The sequence below is a fragment of the Camponotus vicinus genome, unplaced genomic scaffold, assembly GCF_025532165.1.
Source record: "Camponotus vicinus isolate PSW18456_S1 unplaced genomic scaffold, iyCamVici1.0 SCAF_7, whole genome shotgun sequence".
In the NCBI taxonomy this organism is placed as follows: Eukaryota; Metazoa; Arthropoda; class Insecta; order Hymenoptera; family Formicidae; genus Camponotus; species Camponotus vicinus.
In genome coordinates this window covers 16554508-16567929 of record NW_028141979.1, presented here as the reverse complement: position 1 = coordinate 16567929, position 13422 = coordinate 16554508, and the positions used below count along the sequence as shown (strand labels likewise).

General features: G+C 43.0%; 2 pseudogenes; both read left to right on the top strand.

Annotated features, from left to right (window-relative positions):
- The first annotated feature begins 6806 nt into the window (after nt 1–6806).
- Nucleotides 6807–10247, top strand: LOC145974257 (uncharacterized; annotated as a pseudogene).
- Nucleotides 10248–10512: 265 nt separating this feature from the next.
- On the top strand, nt 10513–11563 carry LOC145974256 (uncharacterized; annotated as a pseudogene).
- The last annotated feature ends 1859 nt before the right edge of the window (nt 11564–13422 follow it).

Genomic DNA, 13422 nt, shown 5'->3' with positions numbered 1-13422 from the left:
ACGCGACACGCGACATCTAACAAACGACTTGCGCGTGGCGCGTGATTGACGCGAGATAAGACGAACGATCGGCTAAAACCTTCGCATTGCGAATGCGGTAGAAAACATGAAACGTATAATGACATACTTAAAAAATTAATTATTTATTATAAATAATAACTATTTCTAATTATAATAAATAATTATTATTTTAAAAAGCATGTGTTGTACGTTATTACGTTTTCGAAATTATTGCATTCACGATGCGAAGATTTAAGTCAATCGCAAGAATAATGTAATTAAAATTACATTTGGAAAAATTTATTTTTATTCTGCTCACAATGAAATGTTCCGTGAAAATGTATTGGTCGCTCTGAAGAGAGCGGATTGACTAAAAAAAATTTTAAAGCAGATGCTCAAAATGCCCGCCATCCATCCTAATGCAAGCTCTCATGCGTTTTAATAAGTTTCTTTCGACGTTTTCCATTATTTCTTCGACAATATTCCAAATAACGAATCGTAATCTTGTCTCCAGATCTTCAATATCTTCGGGAAGCGTTTTATAAATTACTTCCTTGCAGTATCCCCATAAGAAAAAATCTAGAGGATTGAGATCCGGAGATCTTGCGGGCCAACGTATCGGGCCGTACCGACCCATCCAGCGTCCGGGAAAATTCTCGTTTAAATAATTCGTAACGATCCTGGCGTTGTGTGGCCCAGCACCGTCTTGTTGGAAGATAATATCGTTTCTTTCAAATAATGGCACATCTTCTAAGAAATGTGGTAGATTTTCTGTTAATAAATCGACGTAGGTTCTTCCAGTTAAAATATCTGGAAGAATAACTGGACCAAGTATTTCAGTGCCCATTATTCCAGCCCATACATTAATCTTCCAACGAGTTTGAAAATTTCGAAATCGCGTGACTCTGGGATTTTCTTCGCTCCAAAAGTGCATATTATGCATATTAAAAATTCCTTCTTGAGTGAATAGCGATTCATCGCTGAATATCACACGAGAGGAATATCTGGGATCTCGATCGACGTTTCGCAGAAAATTTTCGCAAAACGTTCGTCTTGATCGCAGGCTTATTGATTGCATCATCGATCGTGCGTCTAATTTATACGATCTTCGCTGGGGGTCTATGCCCCTCCTCGCCTCCCGCGACCAATCACTAATTAGCGTCCGCGACATTCGCGAATGTCTGCTGATTGCAACGTCGGACGGCCGGCGATCCGGAACAACTTTTCATTATTAAAATAACGTTATTTTAAGGAACACGTATTTCTGACGTAATTCTAAGACATTTTCTTCTTTACCAAAATTTTATTTAAAGCATAATTTTATGTTATAAGATAAAATAGTTAGCGACTCATGCGGTGATAATCACCCGTCGGGCGGTCAGCTGCGCCCGCGCTCGCGGCACGCCGCGCCGCTCCTGCCTGCCTTCTGTACCCGACGCGTGATTTACTAACTATTTTTGCTCATAATTCAAAAACTACGCTTCAAATCAAATTTTGGTAAAGGAAAAATTGTCTTAGAATGGTGTCAGGAATACGTCATTTTAAAGACAACGTTTTTCAGGATCGCCCTGTATAAATAAAAATATGATATTATCTCATTTCAATATATTGTGCGCAATGCAAAAGATTGCATTTTCTATTATATTATGCATGTTTCAATAATAATGTCGGTAATGGCGGAACTAAAAATGTCGATATTATCGATATTATCAACATTTTTAGTTACGTTTAGATGGGGGCGCTAATCCGTCGGAGTTCGCCCGTCGCTTTAGAATCCCCTTAAGACCTTATAGAATTATCGGATTTCAGTAACGGCTGAACCGATTAAGTTTTTAATAAGCTTAATGGATAGCTTGAGAGTTTCATTTATATAAGAAAAGTATCTTCATTTTTGTCCTTTGTAAAAGGAGATATTCTGATGTAAAGTCCAAAACAGAAAATATAATTATATTGATATAATTATATTGATTAAGAAACGTGTTAGTCTCCTTAATCTCTTTCGGACAAACGTATGATTCTTGTTTTTGCCGCATAGTGGCTCTCTACGACATTAGCACAGTTAATCGAACGTTGGATGTATTTCTTGATTGATGACAGGTCCAGATTCAAGATCCAAAAATATTTTATATTAAATATCTTTATATGTTTCTCTTTATCCCTTTTTTGCTTGCGTTCTTGTTCTTTTAGGTATATACAGCGTGTTTCAAAATGATTCATCCGATTTCACAAGGCTGTAACTTATACATGAATGAAGGTAGAACCTCGCGGCAAATGTGAAACTACATATCGAAACGTCAAGTTTTCCGTGGCGCATGTTGGATGTTGCCGGTTCACTTGGTTGCCGGTAGTCGCCCTGATGCCGCTACAGCTGGTACTTTGGTACTGCTAGCGCGCACGTTCAGTATGCGTCAAGATGGTGACAACACAGCAACAAAAAGCGTTTTGTATTCTCCGTTTCAACAAGTATGAGTCAGTTACAATTGCAGCGTGATTTCCGTCGACATTACGGGTTTACGAGTTTGACTACCGTTTAGACGTATGCCATGCGTCCGGTGGAGGGCACATTGAACATTTGTGAAAACTTGGTATTCTTAAACTTGGTATTCTTATATGTATATTAAAATTTACCCGAAGGTTCTATCTTCATTCATTTCAAAGTTATAGCCCTGTGAAATCGGATGAATCATTTTGAAACACACTGTATTATAGTGTTACGTCCAAGGGACTTCACGATTCTTTTCTTTCCCATAACTGGCGCACACGTGCATGACTTTCAAAAAAATCGTTAATGTCAGTTAAATTGGAATAGGATTCTCAGTAAGTGCTCCAAAAACGACAGCCAGATATTAACGGGCTATAAAATCATAAAGAGTAGCATCCGGTCACAGTCAAGGCGCCAGCCAGTCAGCCGAATTTGATATTTTCCGATTACTTGAAAACTCATAAAATCTAAAGAAGCTATAGAAAATAAAAGAAACTATTCATGAAAACGCGAGTGACCGGATGTCGCGACGCGACACACGTACCTATCTTAATTTCAAGGGGGTAGTAAGAGTCACCCCTTGTTTTTAGCAGACGCATCCTGCAAGACATAAATTACTGCCACCTCCGATACTGAGAATCCTAGGTCTCCCCGTTTTGGAAGATGCTCTCCTATTCGCGAACGAATGTAATAAAATTCTGATTTGTTACATTTGTTCTAAACGCTCATAAGAAGGGGCAGGGAAGAGACGATGGAAATCTAATGAGAGTTTCTATTCGTTAACTTCCCTAGCTCCTCACCTTAGGAGAGGGTAATCCAAAAAACGATATATAAGCGCGAACTTCGAACAAATCAGCATTCTTAAGTATTCTTAATTATTAATCAGTTATTCAGTTAATCAGCTATTCATTCAGTATCTCCGCATTCTTTGAAAATCTTTGCATTCCCGAAAATCTCGGGATTAATAGTATTAGCAAAAACAGTCAGTAACCCCATCCAGCCAGTACGTGTTTGCAACTAAATAACAGTGCAAGTATCCTGACATCCTCGACGCCAAGAGCCCAGCAACAACCACCACCAGCCAGCGCTGACCGCAATCGCGTTCTCTAAAACAAATAGTAAGTTTTTTTTTGTTTACGACCTCCCTCCTTTTTCTTCTCTTTACTTATTACAATCGCTTCCCTAGTGGAACCCGCTTCGAGAAAATCCACTAAAGCCAAGGCAAAGCGACTCCGATACCGTCGCAATCGCCGAACGCGCAGACTACTGGCTCGGGCTGTGGCTGACCCTTCCTTTACATTAGATTTAAACGAATTAAACACGAATCTTCCTATCACCCGAATCTTCTTGAGTAACATCCAAGAAAATACGCGAGACTCCTCGTATCTCCCCCCTCAAACCTCTCCTCCCAATTACTCTCCGTATCTATCTCCTGGAACCCTTGCTCCCAGTTATTCTCCCGTGTACGACCGGAACCCGATCATCCGCCTGACTTTTCGCCATTGTCGCCCTTTCCTTCTTCACCCCACGAAGCAGCTCCCGACTCTCCTCCCGCTCTTCCTCCCCCTATTTTCTCCTCAATCAATCTTAGCGATCGAACTGTCGCAATAATTCTCTCCTTGAGCTATCCTGAATACACAGATCCCATTCTGCCAGGTTATTTCACCTTGGGACCTGGTCCCATACACATTCTCAGCCTTAAGGCTTTTCTCAGCACCGCTTCTCCCAATATTTCCATCCCCTGTTTTACTCCTTTTACCGATAAGTCCATCGCCTTTCTTATAGAATACCTACGGGAAAGGTAACGTCCTGATTTCGATTAGATCCTCTTCGTCTCGCGCGCGCGCACACGCACGCGCACACACACACACACACACACACACACATACTCACTTAATATTATTACAGAATTATGTATTAGATCCTATCGATTTATGATTAAAATTTTTATATAACCTTTCTTTATAATGTACAATAATTCATTTAAATTTATTCTTCCGCGTTCAACTCAATCGATCCCTCTCATCACCCACGCTCCTGAATCGCACTTGGTCCCGTCCCGAGTAAAAAGGATTAAGTTCCTTTACTAAAAATTCGGACCAGAAATAGCGTAAGATCGACCCTTGCGGTCGTTGACCTATCTTTGGCTCTCCCGCAGGCTCGCTCGACCCGAGACATCTGCCCTTAAGGCACCTGTTCTCGGGATACAAGTGTTACGTCCTTCCTTCGGCCCATCCTTCCTCGGGCCTGGACGTAACAATAGGTTTCTGAGCCAAATATGTATACAAGGTGTTTATAGAAGATTGGACTCATGAGGAGGTAAAGCGCAATAAATTGAACAAAAATATTAACTATATATTATTTATTGACATATTAGGTAATTAATAGGTAGCTTAATTAATAGATAGCGGGTAGACACTTCTTCGCAACTGCGGCGGCATACAGGTGTACTACAGTTGTAATGATGCACCGTTTTGTTCCCGGCCGAACAACAGCCGGAAGCTGCCGCCCGGAAAACAACCGCCGGACAGGGCAGGGGCGTGCCGCGCCGCAATCTAAAACAATCATATCCCTCTAAAAAAACCTTACAAAGGTAAAAAAAATACGCCAAGAGTAGGGAGGAGGTGCCATTACTGAACCACTTTTTCCATTGGTGTGAGAGAGCGTCGTAAGAGCGAGAGAGATAGAAAGATATCTGAGGGGCAGGGTGTCGGCAGAGGGGAAGCGTGGGGGGGGGGGTAAGTAGGACGAGGGGAGCCGCTCGCCGTCGGGTGGGTAAACGGCGCGAGTCGTGACGTCACGCCGCGGAAGGTGGGCGCGCGCGGCGGAGGGCGGGGTGAGGGGAGAGAGGGCGCGCGGCGGAGGGCGGGGTGAGGGGAGAGGGCGCGAGCGGGAGAGCGAGCGAGAGGGATGGGGGTAGCGAGAGCGAGAGGGGGATGGAGCGCGCGTTCGTCTTTAGATACGACGCGTCAGGAGCGTCCCTAGATACGGCGCGTTAAGCGCGCGCGATATGTGATCGCGGACGTTTCCGTCAATTTGCGACGTCTTAGTCGCGCGAGTTTAGGAAAGAACGATAAGCGATAGGCGACCACCGACGTTTCCGTCGACTCGTCGTGTCCCTGACGTTGGATACGACTTCGCCGCATCTCAACCCGTCGCTCGTATTCCGCTTAACCTAAATCTATTTTTGTTTATAAATACACGATCTATCGGGAGAGCACGTTGCGAATAGCGGTGTCTCTCGTCGACGAAGGTCGTCGATCTTCCATTTATTTCTCGATTGATGGAGAGCGCACCAATTAGACGGCGGGGGGAGGGATTTGCTCAGAGAAGCGAAGACTTCGCCACGCGCACGCGCACGCGCGATTTCGCATTTACGCACGTTTTTTTTCCGGGAGTCGTCGTTTATCTCTCCTTCTCAACGCGATAACGCGAGAGAGGGAGAGAAATCTCGCTCGGATTTACTCGCGCGAGACGAGAGCGAGACGAGCGCGAGATTCGCGGCGACGCTTCCGTCTCTGTTTTCTCTCTCGGAGGCGTCGCGCTGAGAAATGCACGCGCGATAACACGCGTCGATTTCGGACGAATGCGGTATTTCAACGGATTCGCCGTTTCCGAAGGAAAAAACCGTGTAACCGCCGAATCGACCGCGCGGGAGAATTTTTTTCCCGTTCGCGCGACGTTATCGTCGTTCGAACAAACGTATAAAGATGTGACGATTTTTCGAAGCGCGCACACGCGCCGTCGATCGACGCGAAGTCGCTATTCGATGTCGCCGTACTCGTACATAGGTCGTTCTTTCGACGAAGAGATTGGGAGGAAAAACGAAGTATGAATGACGGCGGCGACGACGATGTAAGTTCCACCGAAGTCGCCTCTACCGTCGACAGTAGGCGAACGAGTCCGTCGGCCGGAGAGTATACGAGAAATTTTTGAATGAAAAGTTGGAGCGTCCGATAGAGAACGATGTCGAGTTGAAGGAGAGCGCGCGATGGAACGTCGCGACGTATCACCGGAGAAGATCTATTCAAATGCACAGTTCGCGCGAGGAGTTGTAGGTCGCGACGGCTCTGTCTAACAGTGGGAGAGCGTTTATTCACAACATTAATTTTATGAATTGGTATCACGCTAAATACCCGAATGGTTATTTATTTTCCCATGATAGGAAACCGCAACCGTTCGAGTATCCACCGGGCGAGTGTCTGGTCGAACAGCCCGAGGATAACGCGGGCAATCGTTGCGATACAATCGAGGTGGCGACGGACGCATGTACCCGTTTCGCAAGAGAACGCTTTTTGGCTACGAGTTTGACGGGTGAAGTACTATGAACGAAGAGTACGTCGATCTACCGATCGATCGCTACGCTAGAGTGTTGAAGGAGAAGGCTGCGTGGAGCGTCGCGATCTATTCGACGAGACGAGCGATCGGTCTTCGAGACTCGCGCGAAGAGCTGTGGATAGAGACGGTCGTGGCGTAGCGGAAGAGCTGCGAGATTGAGCGCCGGAGAGATACGGGCGACCGGGACGCGTCGAAGACGCGCGATTCGCGAGTTCGAAGTGCCCGTGGATTCGCGGAGCGAGACTCTGTGGATAAGGCCCCGCGGAGGAGAGAGAAACGACGACGACGACGATTCGTCGTAGAGGATAGGAGAGGAGAGGATGCGACCATGCGCGAGGAGGAGTGCCGAGTGCTCGAGAACGCGCGTGACGGACGACTATCGCGCGTGGGTGAGACGATGCGACGAGTGTCTCGCGATGTTGCGCGAGAGGTGTCGAGACGCGCGTCAACTAATCTCGACGGGGACGATCTCCTCTCTGTAGTAGGATTCTGTAACTCTTTACCGACTACAATCGGTATCGTTAGCTACCGACAATTTTCGCTTGCGCGACCGACGATCGTAATTATAGGTGATTCTGTAACGTGGCCTTAACGATTATAATCGATGCAAAATTCGTTACAGATGCATCAAAATAATTCGATAGATGTGCAGCGTCGTCATATTTTAAGCAGTTAAAATCTAGTCACTTTTGAGGGAATTTATGAACGCCTTAGCATTGTGGTAACTCTGAGTTGAGTTATCGTTGGTGGGAAGCGAGAGAGAATAGCCGCTGTCGAGTGTCTCGCAGATAAAATTCTCGCTGTTTATTTACAACAGAATAAAATTCTCGAGCAAGACTGTTGTAAATAAATATAGTGTATATAGTGGTTGTATTATATGTTTATAATAAGTCCATCATCCTTAAATCTTTCCGGAAAATATCGAATGATTTTTCTTTCGGAAAGAATATTTAGCTTTGCTTTCTCCCTTAATCTTTTACAGATTAGTTTGTGATTTTTAATTTTAACGAAGTGCAAACACAAGCAACTTCATCAATTGGAAAATCACATATCTATAAGTATGTATTTTGATAAATATAAAATATATACAATATACAAATTACATATGACAAAATTTAATGACTTTTATTTTACAGCAAAAAAACAAGAACTGCAAGGGCATCACATTTACAGTTAACAAAAACGATAAATTATTTTTTTTAAACAAGGATCTCGCGGAAGGAAAATTTAATGCTCTACATGGAAAAGAAGAAGCAGAAAAAGTGGACAGAATTAGCAAATGAACTTAATTCCTTTCAAGGAGCGACAAAAACGGTTAAACAATGGCAAGTGGTATGAATATATGCATGCACATATATTTAAATATGTTCTAAAATATATCTAATAGTATAATTCCTATAATATATTTAATAATATAAAATATTTATATAACATCTAATAATATAAAATATTTCTATAACATACCTATAATAATAATATGTATAACATTATATATGTAACATTTACTGGGAATATTTCTAATTTTTATCCTAATTAATATTAGTGCTTATACACAAAATCTTCTGTATAACATGTGGGTTTATTTATATGTTTAAGGTTTGGAGGGACTTTAAAAGTCGCACTTCAATAAAAGCAAAAGATTTGCGGAAGGCAAAGGGGTTAACGGGCAATAAAGCTATCATGCAACCTGAACTGACTGAACTTGAACTACGTGTGATTGGAATAATAGGAGCCGAGTATGTCGGAGGAAGTAAATATTGCGCAGAAAGTATCCCTGATGAGGAGGTAATGTTTATAAACTTTTGAAGTCACGATATTTGTCACAACATATTTCGATGGAAGCAGTATTTTTACAAATGTACTTATTATCCGTGTATATAGAATTTGCTGGAAGAACTTGAACAAGGAAATACTTCAGTTTTGTCAGAGACTCCACAAATAATAAGTGTTTGCACAGATACCCCAAACGAAATTTCTCAAGATTCGCAGTATTTAAATGGTAAGAAATAATAATAATAATAATAATAATAAGTAAATTCCAGATAAATTAAATTATAAATAGATTCTATAAATTGATAAGTTGTAATACATATTCTTATGCATATATAATGTATAATATACATATTCTTTTGTTTGCAGCTAATTTCGAAGATAACAATGAGAATGATTTAATTTTCTATGAGGATTATTCTTCACTAGAACATAATGAAAATATAAGTGAAAATAGAGATTCTGATGCTACACAGATTCTCGCTAATTGCGAATCGAGAAAGGCTCCAAAGACGAGAAGCCTTCATTTGCGCACAGTACAATTGGACACGTTGCAATTGCACACCGTGCTATTAGACACATAAGATTGCGCACCGTTCGATTGGACACGTTAAATTTGCCCACCGTTCAATTGGACACAGTTCTTTTGGGCACAGTTCTTTTGCGCACAGTTCTTTTGCCCACAGTTCTTTTGCGCACATTACTTTTGCCCACATTACTTTTGCGCACATTACTTTTGCGCACATTACTTTTGTCCACATTACTTTTGCCCACAGTTTTATAAACCCACACCCGCCCTCCGCCCACCCTCACCCCGTTGCAAACCCATGTGGAACCTCCCTTCGCATGGAAAAGAATATGTGCGCAATTGAACTGTGGGCAAAAGTAATGTGCGCAAAAGTAATGTGGGCAAAAGTAATGTGGACAAAAGTAATGTGCGCAAAAGAACTGTGGGCAAAAGAACTGTGCGCAAAAGAACTGTATCCATTTGAACGGTGGGCAAATGTAACGTGTCCAATCAAACGGTGCGCAATCTTATGTGTCTAATAGCACGGTGTGCAATTGCAACGTGTCCAATTGTACTGTGCGCCAATGAGCCACTTCCTCCAAAGACTGCTATTTCATCTTTTAGGACAAGAAAAACCCCGTATTCACTTCCAATATCAAAGCAGGGAGAAGAATCAAGTAGTTCTTCACAAAACATTCATGCGTTCGCTTCATCGAGAAAATGTAAAGCTAAAATCTTACTCTATAGATTATAATCTTCAAAATTGTTTTTCAAAATGTTTTTTTTATATTTATGTTTATGTTTATGTTTTTTATATTTATATTTTTGATTTCTCAATTATTTGTAGTTAATCGAGTTACACCGTCCGAAAAATTATATTCCTCAAGGGAGAACTTTCAATCCATTGCTCAGAAGCAGGCCGATGCTGCGTTTGTAAAGGAAAAGGGAAGAGAGATGGTCTTGATTAAGTTAGAAAATGAGGAGCAGAGGTGGGAGGTCCTAGGAAAGAAGATACTTCTAAAAGGGAGGAGAGAAAGGATAATGAAGGACTTAACATGGGAGGAGAGAAGACTAAGATGGAGACTGGAGGATTTTGCGAGGATAGAGGAAAAAAAGGGAAGAGAGTGTGGGTTGGAAATAGGAGAGTAAAAATAGATGGATATTGGTGGAGATGGGATGAGAAGGAGGAGGTGTTGAAAGACGGAAGAGGGAACATGAAGGGAATAGAGCAGGGGGAAGGCAAGGAGGAGGAGAAAGGAGTTATAAAGTAGGAGAGAAGAAAGAGGGGAACGGAAGGAGGAGGGAAGGGAGGAGGCTAAAGACAGGGAAGAAGATGGATGGAGCTTTTTGGAATGTGGCGGGATTGAGAGATAAGGACAGGAATTTTTGAATGGATTTGAGGGAATGGGACGTAATGGTATTATCAGAAACATGGGTGGACGAAAGAGGATGGGAGAATATAAAAGAAAGGCTACCAAGAGGATATAAGTGGGAGGTGCAGTTAGCAAGTAGAAAGAACAAGAGGGGAAGAGCAATGGGAGGAATGCTAATGGGAATTAGAAGGGAATTAACGGAAAAGGGAATAAAGATGGAAGTTAAGGAGGAGAGGTAAGGCAGGGAAAAGAAAAATGGAAAATTATAGAGGTATACGCAAGTGGAGGGATAGAAAAAATGTTGCAGAAGCTGGAGTACTGGATAGAGGAATTAGAGGAAGGAATAAAAACAATAGTGGGGGGAGATTTTAATGCAAGGACGGGGAGGAAGAAGGAATAGGAGGGGAGAGGGAAAAGAGGCAGTCAAAGGATTGAAAAATAAACGGGGAAGGAAGAAAATTGGTGGATTTTTTAGAAGAAAGAGGATAGGTAATATTTAATGGAAATGTGAGAGAGAATGAGGAAGGGGAGTATACTTTTACAGGGAGAAAGGGAAATACGGTAATAGACTATGTATTGGGTGAGGAAGAGGTAAATGAAAGAGTGGAGAGAATGAGGGTAGGAGACAGAGTAGAATCAGACCACTATCCGTTGGATGTATGGATATGGATAAGGGGAGGGGAAAATAGAAGAAAAGGGAAGGAAGAAAGGTATAGGAGTAATAGGGGAGTATGGCATGAGGAGGGTTGCAAAATGTTCAGGAGTGAACTGGGAAGGGTGGAAATGGGGAAAAAAGAAATAGGAAAAGAATGGGAAGAGATGGAGAGTAAAGTAAAGGAAGCAATGAGGGAGATGGAAAGGGTGCTAAAGGGAGGAACAGAGAGGAAAGGGGGATGGTGGGATGAGGAATGTAGTGAGAAAAAGAAGGAGGTAAGAAAGGAGCTAAGAGGATGGAGGAGAAAGGGAGGGAATGGTGGGGAATACAGGAAAATAAAGAGGGAATACAAGGCATTATGTGAAATGAAAAAGAAAGAGGGAAACGATAGATGGGAGAAGCAAGTGGCAGAGGTAAGAAGAGAAAACGAGGTCTGAGAGATTATTAGTAGAGAGAGAAAAAAGAGGAAAGGAATAAACGATGGGATAGAGATGGAGGAGTGGAAGGAGCATTTTATGAGGTTACTGGGAGGAGTGGAAAGAAAAGTAATTAAGGGAAGGAAAAGGGAGAGAGGAAAAGGAGAAAGGGAAGAGGAAGAAGAATTAAGTATGGAGGAAGTGAGGAAAGCTATAAGGATGTTAAAGGATGGGAAGGCAGCAGGGATAGATGAGCTACCGAGTCAGGCATGGAAATATGGGGGAGAAGGGTTGGAGGAGTGGGTGTGGGGGTTTTGTAATAGGGTGTGGAAGGGAGAGGGATGGCCAGAGAGATAGAAGGAGGGGGTAATAGTACCAATTTAAAAAAAGGGAGAGGGGGTGAAGGCAGAAGAATATAGAGGAGTCACATTAATGCCAGCGATATACAAAGTGTATGTGACAGTTTTAGCGGAAAGGCTGAGGAATGAAATGGAGGGAAAGAGGGTATTGTCGGAAAATCAGACGGGATTCAGAAAGGGGATGGGGACTATGGATAACATACATAATAAATTATTTGGTGAATAGGCAGCTGAGCAGAAAGAAAGGAAGGCTTGTGGTAATGTTCATAGACCTGAAAGCGGCATTCGATTCGGTGGATAGGGGGGTGATGATAGAGGCAATGAGGGAAAGGGGAGTTAGGGACGGATTGATAGAGAGTGGAGGAGATAGTGAGGGAGACAAGGAGTAGGGTTAGGGTGGGAGGGGAGATAGGGGAAAGTTTTTGGACAGCAAGGGGGGTGAGGCAAGGGTGTCCACTAAGTCCATTGTTGTTTAATATATTATTAGCGGATTTGGAAGAGGAAATGAAGAGGGTAAAATGGGGAGGGGCTAAACTGGGGGAGAGAAGAATATACACATTGGCGTATGCGGATGACGTAGTGTTGATGACGGAGGAGGAAGAGGAAATGAGGAGCATGATGGAAAGATTAGAGGGGTCTTTGGAGAGGAAGAAATTGGAATTAAACTAAAATTCGAATAAAACTAAAATTATGAGGTTTAGGAAGGGGGGATGAAGGATAAAGAAAAATGATTGGCGATGGAAGGGGAAGGTAATTGAGGAGGTGAAACGGTTTCAGTATCTAGGATACACGCTACAAAAAAATGGAGGACAGGAAGCACACGTAAAGGAGAGGGTGAGAAGGGCGGCAGTAGTAATGGGGCAGGTATGGGGAATAGGGAAAAGAAGATTTGGGAAAGATTGGGGAAGGGGATTGTGGATGTGTGATAGGTTAGTATGGAACGGTGTTAGGATACGGAGTAAAGGTATGGGGATGGAAGGAGAGAGAAGGAATGGAGAAATTGGAGGAGAGGTACTTGAGATGGTTGTTAGGAGTGGACAGAGGAACGCCAGGATACTTAGTAAGAGAGGAACTGCAAAGAGAAAAGTTGAGGGAAAGAGTAGGGCGACGGGCATGGGGATTTGAAAAAAGATTGGAGGAAGATAAGGGGAGTGTGCTGGCTAGAAGGTGCTGGGAGAAAATGAGGGAAGAGGTCAGGACGGGGAGGGGAGACTCGGAGTGGGAAAAGGAGAGGAGGGCAGAGGGATGGTATGGAGAACTGGAGGGCAAGGATAAGGAGAAGTAGAGAAAGGAGAGATGGGGGAAAATAAGAGATTCAAGGTAGCAAGTGGTATGGAAAGGTGAAAGGGAAGGGGATACCGGAGTACTTAAAGGAGGACTGGGGGGAAAGCAGATGGCAGAGGGTGGTGAGATTTAGGCTGGGAAATTAATTGAAGAAAGGAAAATACTGGGAAGAAGAAGAGAAAAGGACATGTAGGTTATGCGGGGGGGAAGGGGAGACGTGGGAGCATGTATGGGAAG